Source organism: Pseudonaja textilis, chromosome 1 (assembly GCF_049901715.1).
Source record: "Pseudonaja textilis isolate UNSWEBS1 chromosome 1, rPseTex1.2, whole genome shotgun sequence".
Lineage (NCBI taxonomy): Eukaryota > Metazoa > Chordata > Lepidosauria > Squamata > Elapidae > Pseudonaja > Pseudonaja textilis.
In genome coordinates this window covers 193,432,736-193,450,821 of record NC_141990.1, presented here as the reverse complement: position 1 = coordinate 193,450,821, position 18,086 = coordinate 193,432,736, and positions in this window count along the sequence as shown.

The window sequence follows — 18,086 nt, the reverse complement described above, 5'->3', positions numbered from 1 at the left end:
TTAACTCTTGTTGAATTAAACCTGTTGGTTGGGTTTGCACCATAGGCTGAACCATAAACCACCAAGCAAGTTTTGGTGTCATGTCATCAGAGTCCAATTAAAAGGTACCCTGCAGATAAAACATAGATACCTAAAATTGTAAACCTGCAAACTAGTTTCTACTTCACCACAAGCATCTGAGCAGCTGACAGAACTGGTGTTCTTGTTTGGCCTTGGAGATTAAGTTGGGTCAAGCCTGATTAGCACTTGGACTGTCCTATTAGGCATTTTAGCAGCATTGTATACCAGTCATCTTCATGTCTTTACAGATTAACAGAGTTGGAAAGGACCTTGTAGGTCATCTAGTCCAACCCACCCACACAAGCAGGAGACCCTACACCATTTCTGACAGATGGACGTCCAGTCTTTTCTTGAAAGCTTCCAGTGATGAAATTCCCATAACTTCTGAAGGCAAGCTGCTACATTGGTTGATAGTTGTCACTGTCAGAAAAATTCTCCTTATTTCTAAGTTGAATCTCTCCTTGATCAGTTTCCATCCAATATTTCCTGTCTGGCCTTCGGGTGCTTTGGAAAATACCTTGACTGCCTCCTCTCTGTGGCAGCCCCTCAAATATTGGAACACTGTTATCATGTCTCCCCTGGCCCTTCTCTTCACTAGACTAGCCATGCCGAGTATTTGCAACCATTCATTGTATATTTTAGCCTCCAGTCCCCTAATCATCTTGGTTGCTCTTCTCTGTACTTTTTCTAGAGTCTCAACATCTTTTTTATAGTGTGGTGAACAAAACTCGATGCAGTAGTCTAGGTATGGTCTTACTAAGGCTTTATAGAGTGTTATTAGTACCTCACTTGATTTTGATTGAATCCCTCTGTTAATGGAACTTAGAATTGCATTGGCTTTTTTTAGCCTCCGTCGCACACTGCTGGCTCATATTTAATTGGTTGTCCACTAAGACTCCAAGATCCCTCTCACACTTACTGCTATTGAGCCTGGTTTTACCCGGTCTATATGTGTACTTTTGGTTTTTCTTGCCTAAGTGGAAGACTTTACTTTTCTCTACATTGAATTTCATTTTATTAGATGGGGCCCAGTGTTCAAGTCTGTCAAGATCCATCTGTCAACTTTGAAATAGATTGGGCCTGTCCCAGCCATTTTTCTCTGTTTTCTCTGTTAACTTGATACACTTTGGAGGAGGAGGGAGTTCTGGAATGTCAGACCAGACATCAACAACTTGCTATCTCATGGGAACCAAGGTCATTCCAACAGGTGCTGGCCAGAGACTGGAAGAGGTTACCAAAGATACACCAGAACACCTAATGGAACCATGTGACCTGTGACTGGGAGGGAGGGAGCTGTCTAATCTTTAATTATATACTGAAAGCATGGAAAATAGCCAGAGCTGGTTTTGCATTTCAAATGTGCCAAAATGATGTACTCAATAAAGCAGTTCTTTGAGAAAGCCAAAAGTCAGAATTGGATTGGCTGGGTTCATTACTTGGAACCTTGAACCATCTGGATCTTGAGCCTGTCATCTCAAGTGTTGGAGAAGCCATAGAGATTATAAAAAGACCAGAAAGCATGAATAGAAGAGACGATTCCACCAGACTGTCAATCATTTGGAAGCCTGCACTCACAAACAAAAAAATCTCCGCACCACAAGCCAGGCAAACACCTGGGCACAGACAGATTCCCCCTGATACCTCCAGCTCAAACACACCCCAGCCAGGCACCCAGGTGAAACCTAGCTTCCTAACTAATGATAGCTGTCCATTTACCCGGAGCCAAGCTGCACTAAAGGCCTCCAATAAAGTAACACAACGTTGCCAGCCAATCAAGATACAAAAAGAGCCACAAAACAGACAGAAGATATTAGAAATACCAATCAAGCAGAACACAGCAAACTCCAAGACCAATAAACACAGACCAAGACTCCCAACCAATCAGGGTGCCCCGAATTTAAATCTGAAACCACTGTAAAAGTCTGACTCATAGATGAACACTATACAGAAGCCTGATGATGGCAGATGAGATTCTGCTGAAACGTTGCTACAACTTTAAAAGCACAACTACAATGACGTGGGAAAATACCCGAACAAAGCTGAATGCCATACATATAGATATAGATATATAGATATAGATATATTTAAGAACATAGTGTGTATTTTAAGAATTTACCAAGCAGAATTGGATTGGAAGTTATGTACTATATTGAATGTTATAATTTTAAAGGCATAAATTGAAGTTTAAATAAAAGTTGAATGGATAAAATTAAAAGATGTAAAGGTGTCATACTCCAATTAGTAACTACAGAGGAAAAATTGTTTAATGAGAAAAGGTAATATGAAATTGAAACAGGACAGACAAAATTATAAATATAATGACTAGAAAGACATTGAAACTTAGAAAAAGATATATAATTGAATTTAGATATGAGATAATTAAAAATAAAGTTGAGAAAACCAAGGGAGGGGAAAAATTATGGAGAAAATGTTAAAACAGTAATAAGATATGGAATAGAACACAAAGATGAATATGAAGTTGAGTTTGTGTCTGTATGAAGAAGTGAGATCATGCTATTCTCAAAAAAAGATGTTTTATTTGTATTATGTTTTTGTGAAAACCCAAATAAAATTTATATTAAAAAAAAGTACAGAAAGTAATTATTCTGAGCCCTAATTAATTGTGTAGGTGTTCATCAATCCCCCCCCGAATTCTTTTTTTGTATACTTCCTTGAACATTGTCCAGACTCTCCGGATTCCTTTGGATGCAAAATATTTTAGAATATATTAGCAGGCCAAAAATTCTGACCAAATCTCCTTTGATGGCATTACAGATAATCTTTACGTAGCAACCAGTCACTTAGGGACAGTTTGAAGTCATGATGAATCTCTCCAGAGCTACTTGTTATCTTGTTCTGAAGATCCATTTCCCCCTCCTCCCAGGGTCATATTATCACATTTTGAGCATGTGGCAACCAGTTTGCATTTACAGTTGTTTGCAACATCCTGTGATCACATGACCACGGTTGTTTTGCATTTATTTTGCCTGGCTTTGATGTTTTCTTCAGGATTCCTGTTAAGTTTGAGCAATGAGAGGCTGAACCAGAGCATGAGTGCAACAGTACTTTATTTACAGATAAAGGGCTGACCGTGCTTGCTAAGCCTGGAACTGGCTCGCAGCAATCAGCAGTTGTTGACCCCGCAGCCTGCTTTATAGCTGGCTGCTGGGGAGAACTGACCAATGGGAATGGGGGAATAACGCCCACACAAGTGAGTGGACCTGAGTGAGAACTCCTTGAGTCTTCAGGACATAACACCCCTTCCCCCCAGATGCGAACACGCATAGTCCTTGAGGTAGATGGGGGTTTGTGTTGGCGCCCGGAGCGGCGCAACTCGGGAACATTGTCTGACTGTTCGGCATCAGTCTGTGACGGTTGAGCTGGCATAGTGTCACCAACACTCTCTCTGGACTGGCATCCTCGGAAACCACCGGGTTGGTTTCTGGAGTCAAACTCTCGTGGGTTGGATCCGGTTGATCAACTCTCTGGGCGCTGTTGTCCGGTTTGGGCTGACGGAACGACGCTGGCGCAGACTGGTCACTGGGTGCGATGTGGCTGGGTGGCGGATGGGACGGTTCCCCTTCGACTGGAGACTCTGGATCCTTGTTTGCGAGGTTGCTGAGGCGCCTTCTGAGTTGGTCTATGTGTCTCCTCCAGACGCGACCGTCCTCCAGCCTGACTCTATATGATCTCGGCCCGGTGACGGCGATGACTTCGCCCGGAATCCAAAGTGGGTCCCCAGCGAAATTCCTGGCGAATATCGGCTCCTGTAACATAAAATGTCTAACCCCAAGTGGAAGCGAGGGGAGAGTCAGGGCAGTATTGTGGGTGCAGTCTATCCAATACAGTCCTCAGGCGTCGCCCATCAGAAGTTCCGCTGGGGACTTATTGGTGACTGCACAGGGGTTGAGTGCTGGCTCATCAGGAACCGTGAGAGTTTGTGGTGCCAGTCATCTCTGCCAAACCTAGCGAGGGCCTCTTTGGTGGTCCTGACGGCCCTTTCAGCCAACCCATTACTCGCAGGGTGGAATGGGGCTGTTAAAATGTGGCGAATGCCTAGGTTGGCTGCAAAACGGCTGAATTCTACTGATGCGAACTGTGGGCCATTATCGGAGACCAAGGAGTCGGGTAGTCCATGGGTAACGAACAGGCGCGTTAACACGTTGGTGATTGCTAGTGTGGTTGTCGTGGATAGCTGCGCCACGCCTATCCACTTGGAATAAGCGTCCACGACCACTAGGAACATCTTTCCATGCACGGGCCGGCCAGATCGATATGGATTCTAGACCAAGGGGCGCTGGCGCTCCCATCTGGTAGGGGTGGCGATGGGGGAGCAGGACGGGATTCCTGGCAAATGCTGCAGGAACTTACCCAATTGACAATGTCCTCGTCTAGACCCGGCCACCATACGTAGCTGCGTGCCAACGCCTTCATTCTCACAATGCCGGGTGTCCTCGTGCAACACCTCCAGGACTCGGGTACGCAGCGAGGTCGGAATGATCACCGAGTGCCCCACAGTAGACAACCCTGCAAACTGGACAGCTCCTGCATGCGAGTCTTAAAGGGTGCGAATTTGTTATCAACATTGCCTCCCGGCCACCCTCCTCACCCAGTCGAGCACCTGGGCGAGCGCTTGGTCTGCCTTGGTTTTGGCGGCGATGTCAAGGGCGGTGATGGGCAGGTCCAACTGGGTGATTTCAAGAATGGCATTGACAGGAGCTGGGTCTTCAGCCGGAGCGGGTAAGGGGCAGCGACTGAGTGCGTCAGCGTGATAGAGTTTTGCCCGGGCGGTGGATAAGTTTGTATGAGTAGGCCGCTAGAAAAAGCGTCCACCGTGTCATCCGAGGGGAGAGGACTTGAGGTGTCTGTTTGTCGCCGGCCAGTAGGCCCAGGAGGGGTTTATGGTCGGTGACCAGTTCGAAGAAGTGGCCAAAAGGAATTCGTGAAACTTTTTCACGGCTGCAACAGCTGCTAGGGCTTCCTTGTCTATTTGGCTGTAATTTCGCTCCGTGGCCGAGAGCGTCCTGGAGAAAAAGGCGATGGGGCCTCGGCGCCATTGGCGAGTCGGTGACTAAGGACCGCCCCAATTCCAAAAGGGGATGCGTCTGCTGCCAGTACTAAAGGAAGGTTGGGGTCGAATTGGATGAGCACTGCCTCTGACGTAAGTAGTGATTTGACGGCGTTAAACGCCTGGTCTTCTTTGTGCCCCCAGTGCCATGGTGACTTTTTGTCTAGTAATCTGTGTAGGGGTTCGGCTACTGAGGCTTTATGGGGCAAGAAGGATGCATAAAAGTTTAGGAGTCCCAAGAAAGCTTGTAGCTCCGCTTTGGAGGTTGGTGTGGGAGCTTCGTGGATCGCCCTGACCTTGGACTCCAGGGGGTGAATGCCAGAGGCGTCAATTTTATAACCCAGAAAGTCCACCTGTCTAGTGGCAATGGCGCATTTTTTTTTTTTTAACTTGAGGCCATGCTGTCTGAACCTCTCTAACACTGCTCGCACTCTCTGGAAGAGTTGGGGTCTGTCCCTGGCCGAGACCAAGATGTCGTCAAGTAGGGTACTACACCAGGGAGGCCCTGTAAAATCCGCCCATGAGGGATTGAAAATGCCCGGGCAACACTTACGCCAAATTGGAGACGCTTGCATCGGAAGGCACCCCTGTGAGTGACGATGGTCTGAAGTTCCGCTGTTTGGTTATCAACAGGGAACTGTTGATATGCTTGAGACATGTCCAATTTAGCAAAAATACTGCCCGGTTCGAATGTTTGCAATAAATGCTGAATGACGGGCACGGGATAGGCGCTAACTTGTAAATATTTATTGATTGTTGTCTTGTAGTCTGAGCAAATTCTCAGGCTACCATCTTTTTTAGGGTGTGACAATGGGCGTCTCCCACTTGGCGAAATCTGTTGGCTCAATGACCCCTTGTTTTAGTAGTTTATCCAATTCAGCGTCTAGTTTTGGTCGAATAGCAAATGGAACTCTACGTGGTTTTAATCTGATTGGGGCTGCCTGGGGGTCAACGGTGAACGAGATGGGGGTTCCATTATAACACCCAGCTCCTCGCTGAACACATCAGCGTAGTCAGCGAATAAGGAGTCAGTGTCTGAGGTTGAGACAGCATGGACTCCTGTTAACCCTAGGCCGAGGTGGGGAAACCAATCGAGCCCCAATAAGGTGGGTAGGTTGCCGTTAACTACCACTAGAGGTAGGTGGCCTTTAAAAGCTCTAAAACTGACAAAGAACTTGCCTCTGCCGATCACGGGAATGGCCTTCCCCTGGTAGTCCTTCAGACCGAACTGGCATCTCTGAAGCCGGGTAGTAGATAGGCTGGGGTGGAGTCTCTTGAGGGTGTTCCACGAGATTATTGAGAGCGCTGACCCTGTGTCAACCTCCATGTGGCACGGTTTACCTTCTAGGGAAACGGAGAGAGAAATTTTACTAACAGAGTGGCAAGTATGCCTGGCAAGGCGGTGCGTGCGACAGTTTAATACTTGCCTCTGTGGTCCCGAGTGCGAGGACGGGGTCTTTGTGCAGCGCTTTGGGGGCTTGGCAGACTCTCGCAATGTGCCCCTCTTATGGCAGTTGTTGCAAACGGCTCCTTTAAACTTGCAGGTGGCCCTTTGATGTGATCCCCACAGGCTAGGCACAGGGTGATGTGCTTGGGTGGACCGGTGTATTCTTGTTTGGCCCCTACCTGCGACCGTCTGTCATTGGTGAGGCGATGGACATCGCTCATCGTTGTGGCCTTCCTCCGCTTCCACCTCTTCGGAATGGACTGGGAACGCTGCTAGCTTGGCGCTTGGGCCCTGAATTTCGGTGGCTGAGTTCGTAGCTAGCTCGGCTGCTAGGCCTCCTCTACGCTGCGCGAGGTTGAGGTCTTTCTTAGCTAGCAGTCGCCTCTGTAGGTTGAGATCCTTGACCCCACAAACCAATTGATCAAGGAGCATGTCCTCTAGGTATGTTCCAAACCCGCAGTGCAGGGCTGCTGTTCTGAGGGCGGCCATATATTGGTTGATGGTCTCCTTACTTGATTGCTTCCTCATTCGGAACGTGAACCTCCTGGCGATTTGTGAAGGTCTGGGAGCGTAGTGGTTTGTGAGGATCTCAAGCAACTCGACCACGGAAGCGTTTTTAATTCTCTCGGCGCCACGAGTGCTGCAGCGGTATCGTAAACGGTGGCTCCGCAGTAGATTAGGAAATAGGATTTTTCCGATGCTCTCCCGCATCCGACAGGCCGACCGCATCGATGTAATGATTGAAACGGTTCTTATACGATTCCCACTTCTCTTCGTCTGGTTTAAACGCCGGGAATACTGGATTGGAACTCATGGTGCTGGAACGGCTGGGCTACCTGCGGAGAAATCTCTCTGGGACTACGAACGCTCGTGAGTTACAAGTGATATCAGCTCTGGAGAGGTTTTTGCTACCCTCTCTTTCTCTCTCTCTGGGTTACCACGTTGGCTGCTAGCCGTTGGAGGTGTCTTGATTCGCGCCAAAAAAAAAAGTGGGCGTTAGTGACTCTCTACAGCGCTGTGCTGTGATTCCTACTGGCCCGAAATTAAAATGACACCCGCTTGAATTTCGCGCCAAATGCAGAGCGGCTGCGGCTCGCAGCGCTTCACTTTCCCGTAGCGAGGCTAACAAGCGGCTACAGACGCTTCTAACTATTTGACTCAGACCGCTTTCTCTGGCTGCGGATCTGCGTTTGCTCTTTTTGATCGCTCGTTTCGCTAGCTGACCGCTCTCTCTGGCTGCGGATCAGCGTTTCTTGTTGCCAACCGATCGCTCTCTGGGCTGTAGATCGGTGGCTAGTGACTCAGCGGTTGCAAGGTGCTTCTGGTAGCCATCCCATCCTCGTCGCCAGTGTTAGGTTTGAGCAATGAGAGGCTGAACCAGAGCATGAGTGCAACAGTACTTTATTTACAAATAAAGGGCTGACCGTGCTTGCCAAGCCTGGAACTGGCTCGCAGCAATCAGCAGCCAGTTGGACCCCGAAGCCTGCTTTTATAGCTGGCTGCTGGGGAGAACTGACCAATGGGAATGGGGGGAATAACGCCCACACAAGTGAGTGGACCTGAGTGAGAACTCATTGAGTCCTCAGGACATAACAATTCCAGCAGAAAACAATCACCGAAGAAGATGGGTTCGCTTAATGACTATGACGTTCACTTATTGAACTGTAAAATCTGGCTCAATTACATTTGTAAGTCAAGGATTGCCTATAAAGTTGAGGACTACCTACATCAGGTCCTTTTAAGGCTTCCTGTAACTCTTGGTTGCTGAGTTTGTTTTTTAAAAGTGCAGTTTTACAATCCTCTACCGCCCCCCCCACCCCCTTCTTCAGATAGAACGGGCCTTCAGGGAAAGATTGTAAAATGGGACATGCTAAGTTCTATGTTGTTGCTTATATCGAATTAGGAATTAAGAAGAGTTAGACTGCCATTCCGTATCACCAGGTTGTCCGGCTGAAATACAGATAGAAATTTCAGCCCCTAATTTGGATAGAAAGGGGAGGGAATGAAAAACAATGGGAATCTTTTTCAGACAAAGGCAATGTTATTGTTTGAAAATTGTACTTGTGAGATGATTTATCAACTTTTGGCATAAAAGATGACAGAGTCCTGACTTTAGAAAATCTTTATGATCAAATTATCACATTATAGTAAACAGACCAGTTAAGTCACCCTGGTGCTTGAGGATTACACGACAGAATATAGAAAGGTTGCAGATCACAATGCAAGCATCCCACGAGGCCTTCTCTGTATTTGCAGTGATGTTCTTTTGCAGTGTAAATCTTATTACTCAATCCCAATTTATAGTTTTCCTTTGACACTTATATTGCAACAGGGAATAAATCAGCCCAGAGAAATATCTTTGTTAAGAGTTAATGAATATCCAGTTTGAATGATCAATAAATGTGATTATCTTAGGAACTCAGAAAAAAAATAAGGAAGTAATCTAAGTGGTCTACTTGTAATCAGATCTGGTTACATATTGTTATGTGTGCCTGTGTATGTAAAGTATGTATGAATGTGTGTTTATACAGGTGACCCACATATATGCAAAATATTACACAAGTGGGCCAACACCCACTTATATGCAAAATATTAAATTATATTTTTGTATACAAAATGAAAGCATCAGAGTATACCTACCAGTGGTGGGATTCAAATTTTTTTGCTACCAGTTCTGTGGGCGTGGCTTGGTGGGCATGGCAGGGGAAGGTACTGTAAAATCTTCAGTCAGGTGGTATTTGCCATTTTCTTCAAACTACTCAAAATTTCCACTACCGGTTCTCCAGAACTGGTCAGAACCTGCTGAATACCACCTCTGCTACCTACATATAACATCAACAACCAGTTTTAAAATAAAACTCCTTTTCTTACTTTCCTGGCAGGCTCTGTTGTCTTCTAGAGCTACTTTTACTAGAGCTACAGATATACAGTACATAGTTATTTACTTTTTTAGTTATTCATTCACTTTGTGTCGCTGCCTTTCTTTGTCTGTGACTCTGGATGGCTTACAGCACGAGTGTGAAACTCACGGCATCACGCCGTCACGTGACGTTTTGTGACATTTTATCTCTTCGCGGAGCTGGGATGAACATGACCTGCACATGATACAGCTGATCTGTGGGCTGCCAGTTTGACACCCCTGGCTTACAGTAGTTACAACACTGGGTTTGTGAATAAAAGCATGCTGGTTCAAAACCCAGTAGTAAATATGTCAATGAAGTCTCAAACAATGCCAAACAACTCAATCATCTGGCTGCTTTAGACACCAGCAGGAAATACTATATTTCTTTCCTTTCCTCTGGGTTTTAAAAAAATATATAATATCCTTTTTCTGGTTATCCTGGGGTGGGAGGGGGGAGGGAAATGCAACCGCATAGTTGGATTTATTTATTTACAAAAACATTCTAGGGAAAAGTAGGTATCTTGGGGGAAATAAAAATTGTAATTTGAAAAAAGAAAGAAAGAAAATTTTACAAGGTTTGAAACCACAATCTTTTATTCATGAGACAGATGTTAGAAGTAACTGATGAAGATATTAAAGATTATGGTGATTACTGATTCAGCTGAGGGAATGTTTCTCTGAGAAGTAGCCAGTGAACTGCTGGGGTGAGCTTGTAACGGAGTAAAAGTGCACCAGCCAAAACAGACAGAAGCAACGGAAGCAACATTAAAAAAAGAAAACAAAAAGGGGGGGGGGAGGAGAGGCAGAGTACTTTAAAACCACAGTTGGAAAATGCACCTGAAATTCAAATTTGCAACGAGAAAGGTGATATTAACCATTTGTGCCCTCCAGAAGCAGTGGCTAGCCTGTGATGGCCAAGGAGCAGCCAGACAGGCATAACTGATGTAAGGCATTCAAATCATTTAAGCTTCTGGGATTTCTAACTTCTTCAAAAACAAAACAAAACACCCCACTGTTAGCCAGAGGCAGAAGCATATGGATTGGGGCATATGCAAAATAGAAGTTCAGTGGAAGAAACTAATTGCTTGGTGTTCTCCTAAGAGACAGTTTTTTTTACTGTACAAATACAATATGAACACAATTTAGTTTTCTCCTAGAATATCATGTTAAAATAATACCCCACTGGCCAAATAACTTGAAACTTGGGTTGAATATTGGACCTCAGAAATGAGGAGCTGTAGACTACAGTCCTTATGAAAGAGTCTTCCCTCAGAAGTCCATTCCCTGCTAATCTGCTTTGCCTTCGCCTCATCTTTCCCTTTTGTGGTGAGAAGTTCAGAGAGAGAAGAAGCAGAACTCAACGTTGTTTGCCTTAAGGTAGAAATGTTAGAAGGATCAGATCTGTTTTCGCTATGCTTTGCCTTTCCTCTTACAAAGACCGTTCAAAGTTACAACAGCACTGAAAAAAGTGAGTTATGACCGATCCTCACTCTTATAACCCTTTCAGCATCTCCACAGTCATGTGATCAAAATCTGGGCACTTGACTCATCAGGTATTTATGATGGTTGTAGCATCCTGGGTCATTTGATCACCATTTGCAACTTTCTCAGAGGGCTTCTGACAAGCAAAGTCAATGAAGCTGACTTGATGTGTGATTTGCCTGACTACCACAGCAAAAAAAAAAAATGTTTGAAAATTCACTTAATGACTACATGGCTTAGCACAAAGGATCTGGTTCCAATTGTGGTCCTAAGTCAAGAACTATTAAAGCTAGGTGACAATTTTAAAAAAATGTTATGAGTTATGATTGGGTGGAGTCACCCTTTTTCTCTTTTCAGTTTTCCTTTCAAGTTTTCCTTTCAAGATGGATGACAGACATGCAGTACAAATTTTTATGCTACCAATTAAAATTCTGCATTTACAGGGAACCTTCAGGGAATGAATGAATGAATGAATGGGTTAATTAATTAATGCTATTATAGCTCACATAGTTTGTTATCCAGTAAGGTTTTATTGTTGGAATTGTATTAACTGATATAGCAACAGCACTATAGCACTTAGACTTATATACTGCTTCACAGTTCTTTACACCCTCTCTAAGTGGTTTACATAGTCAATCTATTACTCCCAACAACCTGCATCCTCATTTTACTGACCTCGGAAGGATGGAAGGCTGAGTTAAACTTGAGACGGTGAGAATTGAACTCTGTCAGTCAGCAGAATAAGCCTGCAATACTGCTCCTAACCACTGTACCACCACAACTCAATATCTGATTTTTTTTTTCTCAGATGCTGATTATTGGTCTGCTGATTTGGGATTATTGGTTACTTTTGTTGTGATTTTTTCATTGTACTAATTATAAACTGCATAAATCTTTGAAGCAACATCCATATTTTGCAAATAAATACAAATTTAAAATACTTTATGTACCCACACAGTATAATGCCATTGAGCCATGGTGGTGCAGTAGTTAGAATGCAATATTGAGGGCTGATTCTGCCCACTGTCAGGAGTTCGATCCTGACCAGCTCAAGGTTGATTCAGCCTTCCATCATTCCGAGGTCAGTAGAATGAGGACCCAGATTGTTGGGAGCAATATGCTGGCTCTGTAAATTGCTTAGAGACTACTGTAAAGCACTATGAAGCAGCATATAGGTTTAAATGCTATTGCTATTGCTATGGAAGCATGCATACCTACTGTATTTACTGGAATTTCTTCCTTAAAAAATAATGGAACCATTCATCAAAGATTTTTGGTATCAGAAAAAAAAAAATCAAATGTAACTTGATGACATTATTGAAGCAGACAAGACTAACCATAGCATAGCATTTCTTTAAACTTGTATCCTTCCAAAGTGTTGGAAATGACAATTTTTAGGATCCTACATTGGACAGCACAATTGCAGTGGAAATTCTGTAAATAGTAGACCTCACATGTGAAGGGACATCATCAGATTGGACATTCCTCCTGGATGTCTTCTCTAATCCTAGCATAAGGCATCTACTCCAGTTTTAACACCATTCAGGAATACCATTCTTTTTTATTTCCATGAGAATCTAAACAGCTCTAATGTGATTCATAACAACGTCCTCTGTTAATTCACAGTAGATACACCTAGGTAACATTGTGTCAGTCATATGATAGTAATTGCTACTTTTCCTTCTATAAATAGCTCATCAGGATCTCTTTTGTTATTTTACACTCACCTTTGACTCTATATCAGGAAGCTGCTAATGGTATAGCTGTGAAGAGACAATGTCAGGAGGTATCAAACAATGATACAGCTTTTTGTTATGTGCGGAGTAAAGTGTGTGTCCATATTGCCTGGCTCAATATGGCAGGGCTCAAAGTAAAGACAATATAGATCCCTTTACAGAAATTTGCCAGGACAAAGCTTGGTGGATTATTGCTTTAAAGTTGTTCCTGAAGACAGTAACGGACTTATGTGTGGCACGCTATGAGACAAAGAGAGATTTGGCTGCTGCTTGCCTGATTTTAATTGGTGGCTGTTTTACTCACCTATTTTTTTAGCTGCTTTTGTTTTCCAGACTGTTTATTTGACAGGACTGTTTTAATGAGAATATCAATTTGAAAAAAAAATTAAAGGAAACTTTAAAGGGGATCAAAGAGAAGAAAATTCAGCAAGATTCTTTTTAGAGTGGGAGAGCAAGCAAAAGAAAACTTAATGGGAGCTTTTAGAAGGTTGATGTGGGAGTTGCGCCCCTCCTCTAATGAATTTGTATCTGGGTATTCATACAGAGGTCACTTTGAATTGGATGTTAGAAAACAAGGGTGGGCCATCCCTTTTCTGTTGCAGGCTGTTTTTCCTTCAAGATATTTGGGGTTAGGGCTGGAAGCTGTTTTGCCCAATGGCAAAAATAAGCAACATGTATTAATATGTGCAAATATGGTACTCTGCTCTCCAAGTCATGGAAAGAGAGATAAGGGCTACAATCTAGAGATGATGTTCATTCATCACTACAAATAAGAGGGCTTGGTTAACCATAGTTATTGAACAAACAACAATTGGCTGGGTGCACCATATCTGTGAAGTGAGAGATATGCGATAGAACCAATTAAACAACACGTTGGGGACTCCAAGGCAGATAGAGACAGCCGCTCCCCTCCCCAAAAACTACAAAATGAGCATCACATTGTTTTAGTTAATTGTTTAATTATAGAACACAATACAAATTCCTTAACATTACTTTTAATAGTATGGTGTAGTGGTCAAAGTGTTGAGCTAAGATCCAGGAAATCCAGCTTCAAACTCACTCTTAGGCATGGAAGCTTCCTGAGGGGCTTTGGGCAAGTCCCTCTTTTTCTCCTTCACAAATGTGCGGAGAGAGTAATTTTCTACTCTAAATTTATGATAAGAGGAAAGTCAGGCTGTAAGTCTAAAAAAACAATTTAACCGTTCCATCTCACATATGTGTAAATATGTAGGAGATGTGAGTCTCCCTCCCCAGTGAGTATCTGTGTGGGTGTATATAGGTGTATGAGTGAAGCGTATGAAAGGTTTGTATTCCCTGGTAGACAAGGGGATCTGGGGAAATCTAAGGAGACTGCAGCTGGTTCCCTTTTGTAATGATGTGGTGGTATTCCATCAAGCATGGTTGACTACCTACCAATACAGAGTTTACACAATTTATTAAACTCAAACCAAATATTATTATTATTTATTATTATTATAAATATTAGCAGTGTAACACAGGAACAAGGTCATGGCGATATAAAACAGGAAAGGGGAGCAGAGAAGGTTGGAAAGAGAAATAAGAAATGGGAAAGCAAGTTGAGGAAGAAGACTGATGAGAGGACAGGAGCAAGGGTGGGTGTGGATAAGAAGGGTTAAAGGTAACAGGCGGATTAGAAATGACCCTACATTTTTGGCTGAAGGCTTCCCATTCAGGCACGCTCTCCTGTAAGCAGTCCTGTTAAAATGTAACTATAATTTGCCTGGCTTTCTCCAGAAACATTCCTGCTTTCATTGGTTTTCATCCTTCCACCCCGCTAAACCATGTCTGGCAGGGATGAAGGGCAGCTTGCTGTAATTAAATTGTGGAAGGATTACCTACTGGTGTTTTCAATCTTCCTGAGCAAGGCAAAGAATTGAGGACTTAACTTCCACTAAATAAGCTAAGCTCAATATAACCCAAGCCCAGTGTGGGATCCAGTCATATTCCTCAGGATAACAATAAACATAGAAGCAGTCCTGGGTCTTGCGCATCATAAAACGGCTAAATGGATTAGTTACCTCCTCAGTGCTTTCATTCAATTATCTAAAGAATGTGCAACTTGGCAACGTTAAAACACTTCAAATCAAGAGGAGTTCAAATAATGTGGATATATTGTACATAATTACTTGTAAGCTGTTAAGGAAAGGTTGTTTACACATGCAACTTTGCATGCGTTGGTTGTGTTGGTGGTGCTTAGAAGTTTTTGTCTCATTAATTCCACCTATATTTTTTTCCAATTTCATTTCTAAATTTATTATTGAAATATAAATCAGATTTCTTCTTGGTAGCTTTCCAGCCTTAATTCAGCACATTTGCAATTAAAATGCAGTATAAAATCAATAATTTCATGCTAGGTAAGAAATAGGCACCTGCTGCTCTCAATGATATAGTTACAGACAGCTCCAATAACAATTCAGTGATGGATTTATGGGAACTATAGTCGAAAACAAATCCTGGAATAGCTTTTCAGTATTCCAATGTTATGTGTGTGCAATGATTGCCTACAATCCACAAAATATTCACATTTAGCATTTCACAGAATTTTATCTGAGAAATCTTAGAGTACACAATTTACATTTAAATCCCCAAGGCATAACAAAACATACAAAGAACATATGTATCTATGCATGCATGCATGCATGCATGTATGTATGTATGTATGAATGAAAATTTATATGGCTGTCCACACATTCTCAGTGATTCTGGGCAGCTTACAGAAATAAAAATCCAATGTACCAACAATTAAACTATAACACCCTACCCCCTAGTGACAACAATGAATGAGATTGTTGTCACCTTTAACTCTGAAAATGCCAGCGAGCTATCAGAGTTGGAGTCTTTGTTTTAGAAATGGGGAGAAGTTTGGGATTTCTGATGAATTAGGGAAAAGGGTGGTAAGAGAAAGCTTGGGTCTGAAAGATGGCCATCTTCAACTTAGTATTTTTCAATAGATTTGTGCAGGGTTACTTTTGGCAGCAATCAGTGTACAGAGTTAGCCTCTTCAATTCCAGAATTCAGGAATTGCTTCTTTGCAAGCAGCCACGCGACATGGCTGGGGCTATGTTTACTAGCCAGTTAAGACAATTGATCAACACTGATTGTAACAAATTATTTCTTTGTAAGTGAATTCAAACAGTTGCATTTCATTTTCCATAATTTTGGCCTATGCAAATCTATTTTTTTCTGTTTCTCAAACCTATCAATGCCCCTCATTCATTTTGGCACACTTCTCACAACAATAAATAAAGCATTGTTTTTGATCTGAGAAATCTCCTTTCCTCCTCAAAAGGGAATTAAAAATAATTAAAATGAATAAATTAGCTAAAGTTGACAAACTAGAAATTGTGAAGAAATCAGAGTACTGCCATCTTATTGTTTTTTCTCTCTCTCTCCTCCTCCTCCCTCCCTCAGTATGCATGCTCATCTGCTGATGAGTATAACAGATCAAAAGACAACAACAAAGGGTTTTTATATTATCAGCAAATGCAATTTTTATTCAGATGTGTATCATCAGCTGTTGAGTGGTCCAGTCCTTTCATTTGCAAGTACAAAGAATGCAACATTTATATCAACCGATGTAGCATATTTAGGATATTTAAAATATTTAATATAGTTAAAATGATTGAAATATTTAATATTTAGGGTTGCACCTTTAATAAAGTATTTGTGAACATGAGGTGGCCATTTGGTTTCATTACCATTTCATTTTGTAAAAATATATTTTATGCCAATACCATTTTGCATTTATGTTGTCCTGCTGGTTGTAGGCACGTTAATTGCATGTGTTCTTTAAAACAGATACAGTATACGTTTCCAGTCAACCCTGGAGCCATCTTTGAGTGTCTTCAGGGTTGCCTCAAATGGAGGCTGAATGGAGCTGTGGGAAAGGGACGGGGGAGTAGAGATAAGTGGGAGAGTATGTAGCCAAAATAACATTCTTGCCAGCACCTGGAGAGGAGTGGGTGGGAGGCTCCACGATGGGAAGAAGGACCTGATCGCGGCATGTGATGGTTGTGTGTAATGGGGGGAAGAACTTTGGACTTTGAACTGGGTGGGGAAAACCCGGGGTCTTCTGAGTTGGGTTTTCACCAGATGTGCCAATATGACATGCCTAATAAATCTATACTTTGAGGGAGCCTTTGGCCTTGGAGTTTTGATTTCATCTGGGCTGTTACTTGGAACCCTGACATTGTGATTGGATATTTCGTTAAAATATCAGCATTTCTTTGGAGCACACTTTCACTAGTTAGAGGGAACAATGACTCTTAATAGACAGATAAAGATGAATAATGAGGCATGCTAACTAAAAATTAAGAAAATTAATTATTTTTCAACACTGAATAATCCATAAAGTATTCATGATCACTTGAAACTCATGCAGTATAAGTTGGGTGAGACTTGGCATCTAATTTTTCTTGATATTTGTGATTAAAGTTAACAGATTAAATTAAAAAAATAGTCTCATTCATCAATGACCCCCATCATGATGGAAATGTATGCATTCCTTAAATACACTAATTAGGTAACTTGGCCATTCTCTTTCCTTTGAGTGATCTACTGAAATTAGGTTCATTTGTTAAATGGTTTAGGAAAAAAGCTATCTTGTTGGAAATGTCTTTATTTCATCTCATCTAGTATTCTGTTTTTAACTCTATGCCTGAAATTGCCCAGCCAGAAGATAAAAGTGATTGCCATCTCCTCCTTGCCACTAGCAATTGATTCTCTGGTCTGCCATTTCTGAATGCCAAAAAAGCTACTTCATTATGAAGTTGGTAGGCTTACTTTTTAAAAATTGTCTTAGATGTTGGCCATTGTTGAATCTCATGGTGAAGAATTCCCTCTATGTGAGATCAGTTTGGAATAGAAAGGGAGAAAATATTCTCTTTCCCTAATATCAATCATTGCATAAACTGATCAGCTTCTCTCTTCTTTCTCTCTCTGTTGTAGTTCTACTACACAAAACTGAAATAAAAGCTCACTAAAATAGGAGGCCTTAATAAAACCACTAATAGGAAGAAAAACTGGTTTTTTGCAATGAACGATCTTCTGCAAATTGCTGCTGAAAGTATGTTGTACACTGGTTAAGTGCAGAACTTCCTCAAGCCTACCAAAATTTGCCTGTTGAACATTAATAGCAATAGCACTTAGATTTATATACCACTTCACAGTGCTTTACAGTCCTCTCTAAACGGTTTACAGAATCAGCATATTGGCCTCAACAATCTGAGTCCTCATTTTACTGACCTTAGGAGGATGGAAGGCTGAGACAATCTTGAGCCAGTCAGGATCAAACTGCTGGCAGTCAGCAGAATTAGCCTGCAATACTGCACCACTGTGCCACTAAATCAGGGGTGCCAAACTTGATTTCAT